The sequence below is a fragment of the Misgurnus anguillicaudatus genome, unplaced genomic scaffold, assembly GCF_027580225.2.
Source record: "Misgurnus anguillicaudatus unplaced genomic scaffold, ASM2758022v2 HiC_scaffold_29, whole genome shotgun sequence".
Lineage (NCBI taxonomy): Eukaryota > Metazoa > Chordata > Actinopteri > Cypriniformes > Cobitidae > Misgurnus > Misgurnus anguillicaudatus.
The window spans coordinates 8,061,946-8,071,209 of record NW_027395279.1 but is presented as its reverse complement, the minus strand read 5'-3'; the positions used below and the strand labels follow the sequence as shown (position 1 = coordinate 8,071,209).

Genomic DNA, 9,264 nt, shown 5'->3' with positions numbered 1-9,264 from the left:
AGAAAGAAACTCATACAGGTTTGAAACAAGTTTAGGTATATGACCATTTAAATTAAGTGAACTGTTCCTTTAAGTAGGCTATCTACATTGCGTGTAGCTGGTATTAGTTAACATTCTGACATATCAGGATTTTGGGAAAATATTAGCCTACTTAAAAATTTGTTTTTCTACTCTGTCTGATCTGACTTTCATTGTTTATTAGCCCATATTGTATTTTAACAAAACTGAATGCTATTTTTTACATATTATCTGTTCTGTTGTCAGACAATAAAAAAGAGTTTAAGCTAGTGACTAAACACGACCCAATAACACCTTGTGTTTAATCCAACCAGCTGTTACTTTATACTGCTAAAATCCTAATTTAAATGCGACATTGTCTGATACAATTTACATTGAAGAGCTGATACGAGGTGATTTCGGATTACCTGTGTGTCACATGCAGGGTTGCTCTTCTCATCTGATTGTGTTTATGAGCGCTTTTAATTTTAAATGCGAGTGATAGTTTTATTGTAGATCGCGTATAGCGCAGACAATTCAGTGCAAATTCAAAAATATCAGAGAATACTGTTAAGCGTGCGCGCGCATACCGCACCATAGGGAGGGAGAGAGAGAGCTCGTGCACAGAGAACTGGTGTGTGTGTGGGAAAACACTAACCTTTCGTTAAGTCATAATACTCCATCAACCGTCAGTAACATCTGTTGACTGTTAACTTTAACGTGGAAAGACAACGGAGGAACCCAGGTGGAAAACACCGCCAACTTTTAACTCCTTCACTCAGTGTCAGCACTGTCGAGGTTCCGCACGCAGCAGTGAGAAAGCGTGCACGCGAGAGAGAGAGAGAGGCGCGGCTGAGCGCTTGCAAAAGCACATGAAGCCGTTTTAAATAGTAAAATAAAATGTAAATGGTAATCATGGAAAATCTATTTGATTTGTGCCAGTGTCGAGTCTGTGGCGGGGCGCCCTCCTTCTTCTCGTTTGCACGAGTCTCAAATCAAACAGTGATTGACAACTGGTCCAATTGTGCGGTGGGTGTCGTGGTGTCTCTTTCCTCCTGTTTTAAAAACGCGCAACTACTGTGCTCGCTTCGTCTTCGCGTTCGCGCGAGTCTCAAATCAAACAGTGATTGACAACTGGTCCAATGGTGTGGTGGGTGTCTGACAACTGGTCCAATGGTGTGGTGGGTGTCATGGTATCTCTTTCCTCCTGTTTTAAAAATGCGCAACTACTGTGCTCGCTTCGCGTTCGCGCGAGTCTCAAATCAAACAGTGATTGACAGCTCTCTGGTCCAATGGTGCGGTGGGAATTTTCAGGTTGACAGTAAATCTAGCTGGCCCAATGAGATTGGAGGGGGGGCACCAGGGGGAGCCAATCATATTCCAAGGGGGGCCGGTGCCACCCCATGCCTCCCCTCTAGACACGCCCCTGGTCCCCACAAAGATAGGAATACCAGTATTTTTGTGACCTTGTGGGGACATTTTGATGTCCCCATGAGGAAACAAGCTTATAAATCAAACAAAATGATGTTTCTTGAAAATGTGAAGTAGTTAGAAAGGTTTCTGTGATGGTTGGGGTTAGGGAATGGGGTAGGTTAGGGGAATAGAAGATACAGTTTGTATGGTATAAAATGCATTACGTCTATGGAATGTCCCCACAAAACATGGAAACCAGTGTGTGTGTGTGTGTCTGTGTGTGTGTGTGTGTGTGTGTGTGTGTGTGTGTGTGTGTGTGTGTGTGTGTGTGTGTGTGTGTGTGTGTATGTGTGTACTTACTTGATGTAATAATCTCAGTCTCCATCATGTGATGTCTCAGTTTGACTCTACAGTGATATTTACTGTCTCTGTTATATACAGTGATCATGTGTTTCACTCTGAATCCATCTGTCTCTCTCTGTTTGTCTGTAGTTTCAGATGTCAAAGTGACTCCTTCACTGTCCAGCCACACAAGTTCAGGTTCAAGGTACCAACCTTTAGATTCACACTGAAGATGAAGTCCACCAGAAACATCAAATCCATCTACAGTGATGAGTGGAGGACTTCCTAGAGCTTTATCATCCAACAGTGTATAATACATGCATAATCACCACACAGTTTCCTTTTTATATGTTTTTATTTTACTTTATAAAGGTTTTTGTTGACCTACCCACCTTCAACTTGTAGATTAGCAACTTTTTCATCATACCAGGTTCTGGAATCAATAAAACACTTATAAAGTCCTTCATCAGAGATCTGAACTCTTGAGAGTTTGAGTGATGTGTTTCCTTTCTGTAGTTCATCTTTAAACACTTCAGTTCTTCCTCTGTACGACTGAAGCTGATTTGTGTTTTTGTCTTCATGATCTTCATAGAGATGAACTACTGAGTCTTTGAGATCAAGTCTAAACCACTCGACTCTCATGTTTACAGCACTGATGTTGGGTTTGAGAGAACAGGGCAGAATCACATCTTCACCAACTATAGCGATGAGAGGATCTACAGGTCCCACAACTTCAAAATTATCTGTTATAAGAGACAGAAAACACATCAGTCTTCATATACTCCCTCGGGTTGTTTTTAACCTGTATGATTTTGTAAGAAAAGTAAACAGTTACAAGAGGCTCTAAAAAAGTACAATTTAACATTAATGACACAAATTATAACCGTTTCTGTCATGTGATGACCAATCACAGTCTACAGTCAAGAACATGAAAGGCTTGTTCGACTTTATGCAGTTACACAAGAAGCGACAAAGAACAGCGAGAACAATTTTTAAAAATCATACGGAGCAGTCTGCTTTCACGATACTTTGACTTCATCCTCCTGACGGTTCTTGCGGTTTCACATGAAGTTGAACACAACTAACACAAATTTCATCTGTTAATAAGGTACAAATAATTAGCCTACCTGCTGTAACTCCACTTATAATAAGTAGAGTCAAACAAATGATCTTCATCCCTTAAAAACACAGCTGCAAAAAAAAGATAAAACAAAATATTTATTTTATGAGTTTGCACATGTAATCAATATACAGTCCAAGAGAGAGACAGATTTATAGGCCTCTCTTCGCACTAATTGGTTGGATTACATGACCATGCTCCTCCCGAACAATAAATAAAGCTTCATTTAAAAAAAAACAGATTTCACATTCATGCCTAAAATAATTTTCTTTGGTCAGTTTATGATTTTGTGGTTATTAATAAGATTAGTTATCAATGAGTACGTTTACATGCACAGAATAAGCAGATAACTATCAAAAATCTGCTTATTATAGAAAACTGTTTTCATGCGTTTTCATGCGCAAATCAATAAGCCGGCTATGCAGACAACTGCGTTTACAAGAGACTTCAAAAAGTCAACGGCATATCTGTCATAAGCTGTACCGTTGTATCCATTCTCGAGTCTGCAGAACCTGTAAATGTAAATTGAGCTTCTATTTTAACAGTTTCTCTGCCAACTGCTTTAGTCGACAGAGACTTTTATGCGTTACTTTGCACTTACTTCCGCGTGTGACGTTTATCTTTCATACGCGGAGACATGCGCACATGGACAAAAACATTATGAGAGGGAGAAGGGGAGCGGACTTTTCAGGCGAGTTGAAGTACTCCCAAAAGTGCTATTACGCCATAAAATATAGTTCCTCTTTTAAATCCGCGTAGAAAAGCGCTACGTTTTATTTTATACCACCAAACTTGCTCGTATAACTACTCGTCTTAAATAGGAAAAACGTTGATGTGTTTGGTCACTTCTAACTTTATCTCTAAATGGTACCATTGAATGAATGGGGCTAAGCTAAATGCTATCGAAGCGTCGCAGCGCGCTCCAGCGCTTACGTGCACGCACACAGATGATAGAGGGATGTATCAACAATTCTTAGTCAAGGTAATAACATATTTTAATATTGAAAATGAGTAGACTATTCCTTTAAGGTGTTTACCTTACCTTAGGGGAAATCGACGTAATGAGCAAAAAACTACCTGTGCCGATCGTGTTTTGCTTAAGCCGTTTATGGGCTTCCCCTGATAAAGGAAAACTGTTTTACGCGTTTACATGACCCCACGTGTTATCAGTTTATTAAGCATAATCAGCGTAAGACTGTGCATGTAAACGCACTCAGTGTTGATATAACTATTATTAGTTGACTGAATTCAGAAACTTAAAGGAACAGTATGTAGGATTGTGGCCAAAACTGGTACTGCAATCACAAAACTGGTGGCCAATACACAAAATTCAGTTGTGGGCTGCAACTCCACTTTTTAAATGACAATATCCTGGCCGGACCACTGTTGTGAGTGATATAAGTATTTGAAATGAAAATGATCTCTTAATGTCTAGTGCAACATGATCTCACAAAGTTCCGTGGGATAGTCACAGAATTTTGTGCTCATTTTTCCGAAGCGAAAATGGTAAGAAAATAGGACAAAACAGTTGAGTAACCAATCCGTGAGAATGCCACGGAAAAAGACAGTCCGTAGCAGGGCCACGGAAAAATGCGGAGATCCGTGAGAATGCCACGGAAAAATGAGCACAAAATTCCGTGACTATGCCACGGAAATTCGTGAGATCAGGTTGGTCTAGTGATATATCAGGGCCATTTTATGATTAATTGATATACATTTCTTACATACTGTTCCTTTAAGCATCCAAATTATGTCAAAAAGTTTGCTCAACTTGCCAAATTTAGTAATCTCAATGTAAGCATTTATCAGCTGTAGTTAAAAATAGTGACAAAAGTTTACAGTTCAAGTTTTTTGTGCAGCAAACTTACAAGATAATGTGCACATGTGCAGGCAGATAAGTCCAAATTAGAAAAATATGTACAAGATTTACAAAACACATTCGACCAAATGGCTTCTACACCACAAAAGCAATCCGGTCAAACGTGTTTTTGACTAGCTCTGAATGTGATTGAAACTGGATGAGCTCAAAATGTTTTACACCTCGTTTACACCTGTCCTTAGTGTTGTTTAATCTACCAAAACACATCCTTTAAAAGCTTAAAACCAGGTCTAAAAAGTGACATGTTCCCTATAGAGCAGAGCCACAATCTATAAAATGGCTTCTGGCAGGGTTGTTATATGATTTATGGGGACATGAATAGTGTATAATGTTTACTAAGCTATGAACATGGTTTATACATGAAGGGGTGGTTTCCCAGACCAGGATTAGCTTAATCCAGGACTAGGCCTTAGTTTAATTAGGAAATATAACTAGTTTTAAACAACATGCCTTACTAAAAACATTACCTGTGTGCATCTTGAAGTAAAACAAAGGGCCCTGATGTATTTTAAGATCTGTAAGTAAAAGTTGTTTTCAGTTTGGAGAGCTCTTAAAAGTGTTTAAGTCTAGGACTAGTCTAATCCCTGTCCGGGAAACCGCCCCGAAGTGTCCCCGTAAACTGATCGTCTTAAAAAACATACTAAATAGTACTTTCTCAAACTGCCAACAAGTTTTTGTGATGGTTGGGGTTAGGGGAATAGAATAGATAGTTTGAACAATATAAAATGCATTAAGTCTATGGAATTGTCCCATGCACACATGCCTACATGTTTGTGTGCGCCTGTGTGAATTGCTCCATAAAATAATTTTTTTACCCATTCAAGTGTGGCAATAAATTCCAGTATGAGCTAATACACATACACACAACACTACTACTTATATAGTATTATGTAAGAAAAAGGGCATAAAAAGGTCTGAAGTTTGAATGTTGTGACATACACACACATGATTGAGCAAAAAGTGAGGCTTCATATGTCATTGGTCACGCCATTTCTTTGTTGACAACACAAGCTCTGAAGTCTCGGTTCAAATGTACCATTAAATGTTTTTCATTTGCTTAAAGTGAAACTGTAACTGTTGTTGAGCTTGAGTACCTCTATCAGTCTTAAAATGTGCAAAAAATGTGACTGCCTAAAAAAAAGGCTTAATTTAAGTCCTTTAGGAGACAATGTTTCTAAAGTAAAAATACAAAAGGTTTCTCTGGACTAACTGTACGTTCAATATTTTATCTCAGACATAATATGCATGAGTGAATGTGAATATTGAAGTGTTGTGCTAGTGTATTGCTAATATCCCCATGCCTTATAGCATTACGATGTTTACAAGTACAAGTTCTCAATTTTCTTGTTGTTTCTCCAATATATATCAAAATGTATTTCAGGGGCAACAAAACATTTTACAACCCATATAGCAAAATATATATATTTTTTCCGGGCCAAAATATAAAAGTTTGTATAAAATGTATTAAACGTATAAGTATAAAATATAAAATTCTAAGTATATTTTTGCAGTTAAAATATATTTAATTGTAATCTTTTCAAACCTGTTATGTTTCCAGTATTGTAACATCCAAAGTTTTTCTTCCAATGCCACATGAATATAAATGCTTTAAAATATATTTATTATTAATATATATTTTGTAATACAAAAAATGGTGTAATAATTAACATAATTAAAATATGTATTTTGGCAATTTTTTGTATACTTTGAAATATATTTAAAATTATATTTGAATATATAATTTTGCCATATCACTCACACAAACGGTGCTATATAGCACCAAAAGTGTTTCTTTGCTCGTAATCATAGAAGAACCATTTTTAGTGCCATATAGCACCAGTGAAGCACCTGTGTAGAACCATATAGGGGCCATATAGCACCACATATGGTTCTACATAGCACTATATATGGTTCTACACAGCTGCTTCACTGGTGCTATATGGCACTAAAAATGGTTCTTCTATGATTACGAGCAAAGAAACACTTTTGGTGCTATATAGCACCGTTTGTTTTTAGAAGCAGTGAGGGAAGTTCAAAAGTTTGTGAGAGATCTGGACCTCACTTAAAAAAATGCAGACATGCAACTATCTTTATCATCATTTGTAATCTGGTTAAACTTATTCGCGTATAAAACATCTTATTGTTTGTATATTTTTTAAATGTTAATATATTATCAAACTAAACATCGCTTACATTCACATACACTCTAAAAACAAACAGTGCTATATAGCACCAAAAGTGGTTCTTTGCTCGTAATCATAGAAGAACCGTTTTTAGTGCCATATAGCACCGGTGAAGCACCAGTGAAGCACCTGTGTAGAACCATATAGTGCTTTGTAGAACCATATGTGGTGCTATAGAGACAGAGCGCAGCGCGTCATAACCTAAAAACCACGCCCACCGGGGGGGAAAGCAATTCAACGGTCTCCATTGACTTTGTATTGCAAGAGGCCGCCTCCTTGTCATTTCTGGCTTATAACAAAAAACTGAATAATGCCTAAAAGCTGCTTTGTGACAATATGTACAGCTAACAAGCCAAAGAAACCAGAAATAAGTTTTTATAAGCTGTCGAGCCGTAAAACCCAGTCTTTAAGGAGAATAAAGTGGATCGCCGACTACGTTTCCCCCTAGTGGACGCAGTTCTACTAATAGAAGTACTATGAAAAGTAGCCTGTATCCATTTCTGTGTCTAAACGCTCGTTTTTTGAAGTCGACAGCTTATAAAAACGTATTTATTTATTTTTTTGGCGTGTTAGATGTACACCTTGTCACACAGCAGCTTTTAGGTATTATTCTGTTTTTAAGTTTAATCTGTAAATAAGTTTTTATAAGCTGTCGACCCCAAAAAACGAGCGTTTAAAGACACAAAAATGGATACAGGCAACTTTTCATAGTACTTCTATTAGTAGAACTGCGTCCACTAGGGGGAAACGTAGTCGGCGATCCACTTTATTCTCCTTAAAGACTGGGTTTTACGGCTCGACAGCTTATAAAAACTTATTTCTGGGTTCTTTGGCTTGTTAGCTGTACATATTGTCCCAAAGCAGCTTTTAGGCATTATTCAGTTTTTTGTTATAAGCCAGAAATGAAAAGGAGGCGGCTTCTCGCAATACAAAGTCAATGGAGACGGTTGAATTGCTTTCCCCCCGGTGGGCGTGGTTTTTAAATTTGCTTAACTGCGCTCTGTCTCTATAGTGGTGCTATATGGCCCCTATATGGTTCTACACAGGTGCTTCACCGGTGCTATATGGCACTAAAAACGGTTCTTCTATGATTACGATCCAAAGCAACAGTTTTGGTGCTATATAGCACCGTTTGTTTTTTTAGAGTGTATATATTTAGCAGGCATTTAGCATATGTCTTTATTCAAGAGAATACCTTACAAAAGGAAAACAACGCTTTACAAAAACAAATGCTTTAACATGTTACACTTATTTAAGTATGTCATGACTTACCTTTAACTCAATACTGAGAATGTTTCCAATCCTCTTGAGTATCTGAATAAATCTGATGATAAAAGAGGATTGAACAAAAACTTTAATTTTACTTTCACTTATGACTATAAACATCAAGTGCTCACATAGCTCCCTTACATCATTCTGATAAACAGGAAACTCATAACCTTCACTATGTGTAATTTAAAATCTTGGTAGCACTTTATTTTACAGTATGTGTACTTACTTTGTACATATCTTTACATGCAGCTCGTCAGTTCTGTGTGATATGTAATTCTGGTGTATCTCTCTCACAGCCTCCTGCTTTTCCTGTTGAGATCTCCACTGTTAGCCAATGTTTTAGTAAAAAATAGAAAATCCCTAGCATTAAAAAAGTTGTGTAATATAAGCGTTTTGTTTAAAAAAGATCTTAATTAGGGTAAGCCCTTTCACAGTATGATTGTCATTTACCGGTAATGCGCGTGTAGATGGCTAAGATGTGCATATCTGGAAGAACAAGTTTGATTAGGGCAAAAGTTTGGAGTCAGATTACATCTGTTAGAGGAGGGGCCTCTTCCAGCACAGAGTACATGACAACCGGCAGGTGCGTTGGACATTGCAACTGCAACACTAAACAAAAAAGTCTAACCCCTTCTTTACATGTCTTACTCTATTAGTCTGAGATGGGGCTTCTGGTTAAAGATGGAGATAATCACTTATACTAGTACTATTGTTTATTATTTATGTTGTGATATTAATTAAATTTTTGATATTAATAATTGAACAAACTTCTACTTGGATTCTCTTCTTTCTTTAATTAAGGTCCAATGTTTGGGGATTTGAGATACCAACAAAATAATATGAAGTATTTAAAAATACTGGAAATTTCACTTCATTTTACTTTCACTTTCACTTTTTTACATTTTGTAAAAAAAAACATTTCATTTAAATTTCCCCATTTAAATAATGAGTAATTTTCTCTCAAATTTTTTCAAGTTTGCATGTCTATTGTAATAATGGGTTTCTTGTAACGTACTTGCATAATTTGCTTATTTTGTACTAAAAGTCACTTGAGGACA

At 37.1% G+C, this 9,264-nt stretch overlaps 1 long non-coding RNA gene across 1 annotated transcript; it reads right to left on the bottom strand.

Annotated features, from left to right (window-relative positions):
- Window positions 1-2,150: 2,150 nt before the first annotated feature.
- On the bottom strand, window positions 2,151-8,258 carry LOC141362773 (uncharacterized). Its single transcript, XR_012368348.1, has 3 exons — window positions 8,207-8,258; window positions 2,880-2,943; window positions 2,151-2,495 (listed from the first exon to the last, which is right to left on the bottom strand). It is a non-coding gene; the product is annotated as an uncharacterized lncRNA (long non-coding RNA).
- Window positions 8,259-9,264: the final 1,006 nt, after the last annotated feature.